Genomic DNA, 12,666 nt, shown 5'->3' with positions numbered 1-12,666 from the left:
TGGGTGCTGAGAGTGCTAGCAGCACCTTACAGGATCAGGCCCTAGGCTTATTACCTAGACTATCTTTTCCCACTATCCCTCTGAGACTATAAGAGAAACATTACTGCAATCTCATCTACTGTTGCTTTCTAGGAACAAGCAGCTCCTACTGATGGTTCTGCTTCAGCCTGCAGAGCTTCTGAAGCTGATGCTGAATCGCTTGTCTCACAGCTTTCAATGTCTTTAATTAAAAGTGGTGTACATAGGATGTTAGTCATTTGGGAACAGGGACCCAAGGTTCTGCTGGTTGCTTCATAGCATGGTAACAACTGTTAGCTGGATTACATGGTGGTTTTAGTGGGTGTTTTAGATTGATGTAGGTAGTCCGTTGTGTCTGACAATGACGTCTTGAGCTTGCACAGGCTCATTGGTTGTGGACTCGCATGTGGCTGAGGAGTCCAAGCTTTGAGCAGCATCGGCGTTCACAGTGGGGGCAAGGGAACTGGCCTGGCTCTTTTGGTGCAGCTGTTGCTTTTGCTTTCTTCCTCTCATGAGCATCAATGAGGTGTATGCATCGTTGCTCTTCAAAGTTGTCATACGTGTGTCGTACGAGAGCGCACCAGCCTGTTTGGTCTTTTGCATGCCGCTCTAGCTGATCTGGTTTTAAACCAGCATGAGCAATGTTGGCCTTCACACAGTCTTTATATCTCTTGTGAGGCCTACCTTGATCCTTTTGCCCTGGGAGAGTTCACCAGAGAGGAGTTGCTTAGGGATTCTTGACTCCTCCATTCATATGGCATGCTCTGTCCAGCAAAGCTGGGCTTTCAGAATCATGGCTTCGATGCTCATGGTTCCTGCTCTGTCCAGGACTTCCAGGTTCGTAATTCTGTCCTGCCATCGAACGTGCAGTATTGACCTCAGGCTGCATGTGTGGAAGTGCTCCAGCAGTTTTATATGTTTTCTGTACAAGGTCCAGGTTTCACAGCCATACAGGAGACTGGTCAGGACTACAGCCTTGTACACTTGCAGTTGAGTGGACTGTTGGATATTGTGGTGAGTCAACACTCGCGCTCTCAGACATCATAAGGCCCAGCTGGCCTGGCAGCTTCTGACATTGATTTGCCAAGGGAGCCACCATTGGCTATCACACTGCCAAGGTACTTGAACTCCTCCACTGTTTTTAACTCTGGTCCTTCAGTAAAGATTGAAGCGAGGAGAGCAGCAGATCCTGGAGCAGGTTGAAACAGCACCTTGGTCTTTCCTAGGCTGATGGTCAAACCAAAGAGGCGAGTGGCATCAGCAAACTTGTTGATGATGAGCTGGAGATCAGATTCCTTATGTGCCATGATTTTTGGCCATCTGATTCTTGTATGCTGGTGCAGGAGACAACCTTAGCAGAGTGGAATGAAAAAGGGAAAATATAAGCTGTGTTTGGCCTGAGTCCTCTCACATTTGCATAGCACCCTCAGTTTTTAGTGAAATTATTCTTGATTTCCACCACCCTGAATGAGTGTTAGGTCCCAGTCTGCTGTTGGAGTTGTCATTTCTGAGTTTTAAGAAGAAATAACTATTTCATGTTGCCAGTGGAATGATGAAGCAGCTCAGTACTTAAACACAGCACCCTTATCGTTCTTCAGAAAGTGATTTGAGAATGACCATTCAACCTGGTGGAAGGGCTTAGTATTGGGAGTGAATGGAACCAAAACTAGAACCATCTTTCTAAACTTTCAAGAAATTTGGAGTTTCAGATGAAATAGTATCTGGACCCCAACCACTCTGGGTTTACTAAATGAAAGTCTGTGACTGAGAGATTTGTAGAACAAAACTGCCCTACTCTTGCTCATCTCTAGCTACAATATATTGACTCTCTCCACATTGCAGGCTTGTATTTTAAAGCAGCTTCCTTCCCTTTTTTTCCTTCTTTTCTCCACAAGGGGTCACTATCAAGCAGGGCTAGTATGACTTAAGAGACCTTCAACCTTGAAAATATATCCCTTGTTTCTTCTATTTTTAGCTTTAGCGGCAATTTAAAACATATAATTTTAAATTTAACCACTCATGGTATTAGTTATCTTTGAAGTATAGTGCCTTTGAAGTGAGTATTATTTAGGTAGTTCATGTTTATCTCAAATCTTCACCAGGAGGGGTAAGTTTTTAACATAACTGTTTCTTTTTAATTAAATACAATCATAAAATATGAATGCAATTTGACAAAATATTGGATCTTTACCTACATTTTTGTACAAATGAATAGAAACATTGAGAAGATGGGTATAGGCCCTTTCATCATGTTTTTTTACATAAAAAAGTGTGGAAGGAACAATGTAATTTTTGAATTAGAAATTCAATCCAGCTGGGGATCACTTATAAAAATAAAAAAAAAAAAGTCATTGATCAAACTGTTGACACCTAAGTAAGATTTTTCATCATCGTCATCATCTGCTCCTTCCTTTTTTTTTTTTCTCTCCCATCTTGGCACAGAGGAACTTCTTTGGCATTCACAGGCCAATGGCCTGAGAAATACAAGTAATTGACATACCAGTTTTAAAGATAAAAACATTTTATCATGTGTAACTTTAAAAGTAATCATATAATTAATGAGTGAAAAACAGAGAGAAAGATTGCCAGATATTAAGATTAAGCCCTGCAGAAAAGAATGTTCTAACTAGGAATTGGTTTAATTAATAGCACATTTTACATAATGATTACAGTGTAATTGCGCTGACTAGCAAAGTGTCATTAAATATATCCATGCTCCTTTACAACACCCTAAGGCTAAAAATAATGAGTTACATTGAAAATCACTATGCAACAGGTTCATAAATAACATTTAAGCCTATACAAGGCGAATACTTATAAATAATAAATATTTGCCTTTTGTAATTGAAGAAAAAATGACAGCCTTCTTTTTCTACTACCCTGTAGATTGTCATGTTATAATGCTGAAAAGATTTTTTCCCCTTGCATTCTCTAGAAAGTGTTGAATAATTTATTCAAATGCTAATATTCCACATAGCCTGACTTTGAGGAACAAATATTCCTACATAAAGAATAAATGCCAACTTGCTTATTACCAGCTTCGTTTTAGTTAGCACCATGCTGTCCCCAAAAAACTATGACAGTCTATTACATGTGACAAATAAAGTTGGTGACCGGATTTTCTTCCTTGATAGGTGCATTCTTCTTTATGTAAAAATTACCCCTTCTTCCAAAATGTTCATCATGCTCAGAGCCCAAATGCAGCAACAGCTGCTTTTCAGCTCCAAAAATGACCACACCATAAACTTGATAACTTTTTAATCTGTGGATTTTCTCTGGTGAATCAGAAGTATCTAATAAAAACAGGTTGGATTGCATATTAGCGGTACGCTAACCTCCCAAGCTGTAACTCTTCAGCTATCTTACCAAATGCAGCAACCTTGCCAATGGCAAAATAAAGTAACATAGCTTATGTGCAAGTGCGCAATGTCTGAAAAGGAAATGTTCTTACACAAAAGGTTTGCCAGCTGATGCCAAACAAATAGGGGGTGTGCTGGTATCTGTCCATGAACAGGTGATATTGAAGCACCCTCTTTCTAATGCTAGGAAGGGGAAATTATCTGGACTAGAAAAGAGAGTCCATGGCTGTCCTTGAGTATCTCAGTGAAATGTACAGCGATGTACTACTTTTCTCTCCTTTTTAGAGTGTTTGCCATGACCAGCCCATAGACTCTGGCTGCTGTTCTTCTGACCCACTCTAGCAGACTCTTGGTTGCCAAAACACACAGTGATCAGGTGACAGCAATGAAGGGTCCTGTGGCATCTTATAGACTAACAGAAAAGTTTTGAGCATGAACTTTCGTAATCAGGTGGACGCATCCATCCAAGTTCTCACTGCCCCCAAACCACAAGTCTCAGGACACTCTAGTGATGTATCTATAATGCAATGCTAAGCTTTCACAGTTCATTAATCACAGCTATTCACCTTGGCAGACATTGTAATGCTAACAGGATATATAAGCTGGTCATGGGGTTCATTCACCACTGGGACACCTGCTTCTGGGTGCTCTGGAGATTAGCTCCTTCCAGGTCCAACACTCTTTCCTGCCACTCGTTCACATGCCCTGCTTCCTCTTCCTTTCTGTCACCTAGGGTGCTGCCTTCTTGTGGCCCTCCAGAAAGGTCATGGTGTGTTTTCCCTCTTCCAGGATGTGAATGTGCCTCCTTACAAACAGTCTCTGGCAGCCTTCCCATTCACTGTTCAGACTACACCACTTTCCCAGTGGTTGGTAGGAGAAACAGGGCCCTCCTTTGCTGTAGCTTCCAGCTCAGGGACCTTCTAATCAGTAGCCAAGGTCTACAATGTCCCATCTTGCTGACGTTGCCCTGAGCCTATTTCTGCTCTGCCTCAGGTTCAAACTCCACTACTTTTCTGGGTAAAACCTTCCCCCAGGGCCTTGATCCCGAGGGTTTCTATTGTCCCCCTGGGTGTCCTCCCTTTTCCCTCTAATAGTAGCAGCGGGCTTTTATGCTCCAGCCTTTTCTACTTACACTAGCCTTGCCTGTTCTTTCTCAGCTGGGCTCCATCACCCATTAGGGCTTACTTACGCCACCTCAGATGTGTCCTATCCACTTAACTGGCCCCTTCTTAACTTCACTAACCCTTCTTAGCCTAATGTGGGGTGAACACACGCTCACAATGCTGGAATACTGAAGTAACACTGTAACATGGGAACTTGCCACTCCACACAGCAAAGTCTCCAGCTCCCATCAAAGAGGAGCAGGTGTGGACAGCAACTAGGTGCAAGTATGGAAAAAGTATTGTTTGATAGACGGCTGGGGGCAGAGCTTGCCATTTTGAAGGAAACAGATCCAGTTACTTCTAGCCCACTTCTTCCTCCACCCTACGTGTTCTCCACAGATAAACAAATCACCACAGTAGAAATATTAATGTTCTCCTGTAAGCTGAGGGTCCGCTTTACCTCACACTTATTGCAGGATTCCACAAAATCCTAACACAAGTACTTTACAAGCCAATAACTATACAGAGATATCACAATATCAAAAACACAGACACTTCTGGGACGGAATATGGCAATTATTTCACATTGGACAAGAACTGTGCACAACAAAGAGGACAAATACCACATCCACTTGAAAATGAAGCCCTCACTCAGTGTGACAGTGGATTTGGGCCTAGATGCAGGGCCAGTCACCCCTGCTTTTCCAATGCAAGTGTTTCTTGAGGTTGTTACAAGCAGGTCTTGTTTTTATGTCTGATCCATATTGTTTCAGTGGTTTGGCTCCACTGCAAAAACACTAACAAATTTATTTTAAGGAGAGCATAATTTTTACTGCTTTCAGTATCACATCAAGATGTGCAGAAACATTATGACTTTACGTAGTGCAAGCCAGGAAAACTGGAGACAATGTGACTCTAGACAGTTATGGCTTCAGTGATAGTACTCTGCATTTACATCATACTTCAGAACCCTTCATCAGCATTAATCAATACTCGCAGCAGCCCTGTCAAGTAGGGGAAGATTATTATCCCATTTTAGCAATGGGAAAACCGAGATACAGTTAATTGAGGTAAAAGACTGTCCCATCACCACTCATCAAATCAACGGCAGAGGTAGAGCAAAATCCAGGCACTCCTAACCCTTGCTTAGTCTGAGACAAAGGCATTTTGGACCTCCACACACTGAAGGTGTTTTGTGGATTGATTATCATAAGGTTTAATTTAGACTGTTGCCAACTTTTCCAGTGTTATTGAGAGTCTCACAATATTTTTTTGTTTTCCCTTAAAATGCCAGTTCCAGGCATCATGCCTTTATAAGGGAATCTCAACTTAGATTTTTTTTCAAAATAGCGAGTTTCTAGCCCTCACAATTTCAGAGAAAAGCTCAAAATATAGCACACAACTAAGAAAACCCTCTAAAAGAGATTATTTTAAAAACCTCATGATTTGTAAGCCAGTCTCATGACTGATTATTTGGAATTCTTGGAGTTAGAGACTACGCGAGCATGTAGAGAGTCACCTATAAGGTAAATTTAAATACTATGTTTGCCTCTCTCTGGTCCTCAACAGCGTTTATACCACTGTAGTGTCAGACCTTAGCAAGCAGGTGTGATTGTATCACCCCCTGGTGACTACAGTCTACTGAAGTTATGAGCCTGATTCTGCTTCTATACAAGTGCGACTGTTTTGTGACTCATCTGTAGCTTTCAATTTATTACTTACACCTTTTTTGTTACTTTATATTCCTCATGGGGTTCTGATATGGGTATTGGAACTAGGTGTAAGTAACAAATTGAAGGGGTTTGCACTATATACAGGATTTCCAGTTGGGTTCAACAGCTTTCAGCACTCCTGCTGTAACACTTGTTCCAGGCCCTCTGGGTTCTGATCCCAAATTACTCATCTTGTGTTGCAGCATCCAAGGCCAAGTTCTTCCCCCTGTCCCGTTCAGTAAGGGTGAGCCCTTTCAGACACACTCTTCTCACCAGACTCTGCACATCTCCAAGTCGTTTCCATTGGAGGAATGGGCATCTGGCTCCATGGGGCAGTAACAATGCTCCAACAGCTGACAACACAACACTGGCTCCCTACCTGCCCTTGACATCTAGGGAGGTTGGACAGATGTGTCGACTGTACCAGCACCAGCACCAGCACAGACAGTATCTTGACTAGTGTGATTATGCTGGAGACATCAACAAGCTCTGCTTCGGTGCCTGTAGTCCTGATAACAGCTACTATCAGACTTGCTGGATAAACCAATGCACATTATTTTTCATTGTCAATTCAAAGGAATCAGAAATTACCCAGAACCTCAAAGGTGATTGCAGACATTTGTGAATAATGTTTAAAATGCATTTCTTTAAATAATTTGCTCTTTAAATCTCCTTTTTAATGTCTTAATTTAGCCCAGTTTCTTTTTAAGAGCTACCTAACCCAAGAGGCTTAATTCATTAATGTGTGTAAAAGTGCTCTGTGGGGTTGATCCAAAAGCCATTGAAATCTTTGCATCCAGCCCTACAAGAGCTACCTTTACTGCTTATATTCTAATTATGGATATAAAAAACAGCACATTTTGCTACCCAAAAGGGAATAAATACCAATTAATTTAGAACACCTGCATGTCCTTTGCTAAAGTCAGAGATATGCTATTTGACTATAGCTATAAAAGGGCAGATTTTAGCCCTTAGGCAGGCAGAGGAAATATTAAGAGGGAATGTCTTCTCCTGTTTGTTCACTTCTACTGGGCAATAATATAATTTTCAGTCTCACGTCTCTATTTCAGACCACATATGGCAGTAATATTGGATCTTCACCATCTCAGCTTAACCATGACTAAACAGGTTGATGAATGTCATGCATCTTATCATCATACATGCATATTTTTAAAGATAATTCACTTTTTGATCTGCACCCTTGTGCAGTGGCGAATGAAAACAGTTACAATTTCTTCCACTGTCTGCCTTTAAATGTATTAAAAAGCCCTGCTGTCAATAGATTATATTCTTGTACAATGATAATAGCCCAAAAAACTAAGAGGCCTTGTCAGGAATTGCAGTTGTCACAGTTTGATGCAAATGATTTTACTTGGTGTTCATCTGCTGCACAATCATCTCATAATCTGGATATACATCACAGCATGACATGTAAATTTCCTGCTACTCTGCTTTCATTTCCAGAGGCAGCAATCAAATGAAAACCATTCAACCTCACCAAAATGTATAAATAATTTTCATTCAAACATATTAACAGTCAAAATATGAGAATTTATCACAGAGTACTACGCCTTTTAAGAAGCAATAAAGACTTTACTTTTTAAGCATATTTCTACTTAGAAAAGTAATATTAACAGTAACCTGCAATTTTATAAGAGGATTTAAAAGTCTGCATATAAAGCCAAATCTTCAAACTTCAGTGTGTTGCTGCTACTTTGCTACATATCTTGTTTGCAAAAAAATAAAAATTAAAACGACAAATGAAAAAAAATATTAACCTGGAAAAGTACAGAGGAAAAACCTACATTTACATTTAAATACCTCTAAAAAGAGAAATTACTAAACAGACTTGTATTATGCCAAATCAGCCATGTACAATAGAACATAAATATTAAAGGTACAAAGAACTAATATGAGATAATATCTAATGATATGATAATTAGACCATCCCTTTATTTTAGTTTATTACATTTTTTTGCCAATTAATTTTTAAATGCAAACAAGCAGGTGCACCTGAAAATGACCTCCTTTAAAATCTGGGTTTTGAAAACTCAAATATAATGCAAACTTCAGCTTGAATTTCAAGTGAACCAGTGCCATCTGTCAGTTTCTTTCTGATGCAAGTAGGTGAAGGTAACAACTGAATAAAAGGAAAATATTTACCCTAGCTGCCTGGCTGTGAAGTCAAAAGGGAAATTTGAGTTTGATAGCACTTTCAGGCTTCTTGGACCTACGTAAGCAACATTGGGTCTATTGTGTCTGCATAAGTTCTAGGCCCAGTGTTAGGGCAAAAAAAGGCTTGTCTTCACTTCTGCAGCTTCCGGAGTTTCATTCTGCGCATCTGGTAAAGATGCACAAAAATCAATCTGTCTGGGGTTGGTCATCAATCCCTGTACTCATTGCTACCACTATCACAAGGAGTAAGGTAGGTCAATGGAAGGAATGTTCCCATTGACCTTCCTTAGTGAAGTCAGTTAAGTCAATTTCCGATACCTTGATTCTAGCTACACAATTGCCATAGCTGGAAATTTGTACCTGAAATTGACTAATTTTCCTAGTATAACCAAGCAGAGATGTGCAGTCTGTTAGCTAACTCAGTTAAGGCATGATCCTCTTCATCCTGGAGTCGATGGGAAAATAGCCATTGAATTAGTACTGCTCGACTGGGCCTAACATTCTATCCTGCTAGCATTTTGGGAGCTGTAGCAACCATTGTTTGCAAACATAGGGCCTGGTACTGCAATTGCTACTTACCAGGAACAGTGCTTATTGCCATCTGTGAGCTCACAAGGCTGCAAATGTTGGTGGAATCAAGGCCACAGGGAGTTTAATAGGCACCAAGAAGCAAAGGTGCACTGGAGTGATTTATTGAGTAATCAAATCTTTTTCATCTTTCCAGCAGTAGATTTGCCCAACTGGCTGGCTGTTTTGCCCAGCTCCATTCTGTCTACCCTGACAAAGCAAAAGGAGGGGAAGATACTTTCCTCTGATTAGGAAAGGAATGCAGGAATGAAGGGTAGTTTCCTGTTATTATTAATGATTGCGCAGGGAAAAAATTGCCATCTCCACTTAAATTAGACCCTTTGTTTTCAAGAAATAGGTAAAAGCTGCCAAGATGACAGTTTCTCCCATTTTTCCAGTGAGTGTGTCGGAGAACTGGAAGTGCAATAACCTGGGGTACAGCAGGCTCAGCCATTTGAAATAAAACTTTGCAGTACTAATGTTTTTGTAACTGCTTTCATATTGTAATGATATTTTTCCAAGCACTGGTTTTATTTGATCTTAAATACCTTTTTGGGAAAGTCCAGTGAGCTGACTCTAATAAAATCATGCTATTGAAAAAAGGTTTAAGTGGAATGTTCAGAATAAATTACAAAACTGCATGCAAGAATACCAGCTAGTGCTGCAATAAAAATCTGGAAATGAGGATTCTTGCAATATATTTTAAAGAAGTAGTATACTTTTTTTTGTTCATTTTTTTCATGGAATGTTTCATAATAGAAAGCTTTCGCAACGTGAAAGAGGGTAAAGGAATAATAAATGAATAAACTGCCAAAGAAATAGTATTTTAAATAAAAACTTTTTTGTGCTACAGAATATATTTCATTTCATTTTCAACTTTTGGAAGACCATAGGAAAAGTAATATCATCCTATATTGCTGTGCCAAAATACCTACCTTGCATCACATTTACTGTCAGATAACCCCCCCACCCCCACCCACTATATTCAAGATTCTTAAAATGTGTCTGTATATGCCTTTTGCATTTAGAGCTGGTATCAAGCAAACAAAGAAGCCTGGTTTCCATGATCTGGAAAATCCTGACAATTTAATTTTGAGGAGCTTCCAAAATATATCTGAGGCCTTTCCTAGACTTCTATTTTGGCTCTGCACCAGCCACTCCTGTATTTTATCATTTAATATGTATCTACAAGGTGAACTTACCAGGACTGAAGGGAATTGTCACTATACAAGTATCATTTCTCTTTGAATTTTACTGCTGCCTAGCATCTCAAGAGTACCAGGAATGGCTTTGCCAATTGCAGCAAGTGGTTTTACCGACAAAAGCTCATGGCCTAATACATTTGTGAGCCTCTAAAGAGCCACAGGACTGCTTGTTGTTTTTACCTCTGAGGTGTACAGTGCAAAATTCAGCAACACTGGGACAGTCTATCGAAGCAACATTACTTTAGAAAACATCCTCATCTGCCATTTTTCCCTTCCTTTCCCTAGCCAATACTTCTTTCCCCAGTATCTGAGGGACTGTTGGTGAACCGAATTCCTTCCTAAGAATGGGGCATGAGAAGTCAAAATCTCAGGAGAAGTGAAGACACTTGCAGATTGCGGTGATTACATCATTTAGATGCACAAGGCCTCATGCTGATTTTATGCCCAACTACATTCACTGATTACAATGAACTTACTCCTGATTAACAACTGGGACAGGAATCAGGCCCATTCATTTTATATCTCAAATTAAAGGGCCACGGGAACAGAATGTTATTCAAAACAGCTCCCTGGTCAAATTAAACAAATTATCTTTTGTTCATCAGAAAGTCTTTCCACATTTGTATAATTACAGACCTCTATGAATGTCTGTGTTTTCGAGGTTCATGAACTGACAGGGTCCTGATGATGCCTCTTATAGACAGCAAAAACCAGGAAGAGGAGAAAATGAAGCCAAAGACTTAAACAGATGCACAGTGACCCCTAATTGGAACAACACCCACATGAGACAATCATGCCAATGAAATAGCTGTCCTGATTAATATCTGTCTTGTTATCTATTGGTGCGTATATCAATGATCAGCCACCACAGTAGCAAGTGGTACTAAAAACATAAGCTCTACTCTTGCCACTTTAAGGTTCATTTTATAATTTGGACTCCCCTTCACTCTCCTGCATTTGGGATTTTTATTTTCTGCCTGTCCCAAAGAAGGGTTGTATATGTATCATGTACACAACAGACAGGCTCTGTAAATGCCATTACTGTATTGATCAAAAACTGAGGGCTAAAAATATTAGTGACATTCTGGAGCCAGCACTACTAGAACAATTTGTATAATAGGGGTGCTGAGTGCCATTGAACTGTAAACCTTATATATAGTGGCTATGACCAAGGCCTTTGACTTGGTCAGCAGGGATGGTCTGTTCAAACTGCTCCACAAGATAGACTGTCCTCCACGGTTACTCAAGATGATCCAGTCGTTCCACAAAGACATAAGAGGAAACATCCAATATGACGGCGCATTAACGGATGCTTTCAGAATCAGGAGCGGCGTCAAACTAGGATGCGTGCTTGCTCCGACATTGTTCGGGATCTTCTTCGCACTCCTCCTGAAGCATGCCTTTGGATCTTCAACAGAGGGCATCTTGCTGCACACAAGATCTGATGGGAAACTGTTTAACCTTGCAAGGCTGAAAGCTAAGTCTAAGGTGCGAGAAGTCCTCATCAGAGACATGCTGTTCGCAGATGATGCTGCTGTAGTGTCTCACACAGAAGACCAGCTTCAAAAACCGCTGGATCAGTTCTCCAAAGCGTGCACGGACTTTGGGCTTACCATCAGCCTAAAGAAGACAAACGTACTCGGTCAGGATGTTGCTGAATCCCCATCAATCAGAATTGACAACTATACATTAGAGGTCGTCCACGAGTTCGTTTACCTCGCGTCCACCATCACTGACACCCTGTCATTGGACACTGAACTAAATAGGAGAATTGGAAAAGCAGCCACAACTCTGTCCAGACTCAGCAAGAGAGTGTGGAATAACAACAAGCTGTACACTCACACCAGAGTGTACCAAAAGACCTCCCGGACGCCCCCAGTTGCGCTACAAAGATGTCTGCAAGACAGACCTCAGAGAGGTAGACATCGAGCTGGACAACTGGGAAGAACTAGCAGATGACCACAGCAGATGGAGGCAGGGGTTACACAAGGGCCTTCAGAAGGGCGAGATGAAGATCAGACAGCTAGCAGAGGAGAAGCGAGCGCACAGAAAGCACAATAAGGACTTGCCAGACACCCACTACATCTGCAAGAGATGCAGCAAGGACTGTCACTCTCGTGTGGGTCTTCATAGTCACAACAGATGCTGTAAATGAAGTCCTCAATTGAAACTTTAAAGGGCGCGATCCATAGTCTATGCAGACTGAAGGATGCCTACTGATACTACTACTGATATATAGTGGAAACCACTTGAAGCCAGGGGGTGCTGCAGCCCCTCCCTGCCTCCCTGTTTCCAGCACCTATGCTGGAGCTCACAAGGTCAGAGATTTAGGGGAGCATATCAGAGTGGGATGAGTTTGGGGTTGGGCACCAGGAATTAGGATCCAATCTCTGCCAGTGATAGTATCCGTGACCTAAGTTACTTAACTCCTCAGTTGTCCCACCTCCAAAATGAGAGTGTTATTTGCTGCTTTTTCTCCCCAGGCTGCTCTAAGTATTGATTCACAAGTGTCTGTGCAGGGTTTTGA

This window comes from Carettochelys insculpta, chromosome 9 (assembly GCF_033958435.1).
Source record: "Carettochelys insculpta isolate YL-2023 chromosome 9, ASM3395843v1, whole genome shotgun sequence".
NCBI classification, from domain to species: Eukaryota; Metazoa; Chordata; order Testudines; family Carettochelyidae; genus Carettochelys; species Carettochelys insculpta.
Note: the sequence above shows the minus strand (reverse complement) of the source record.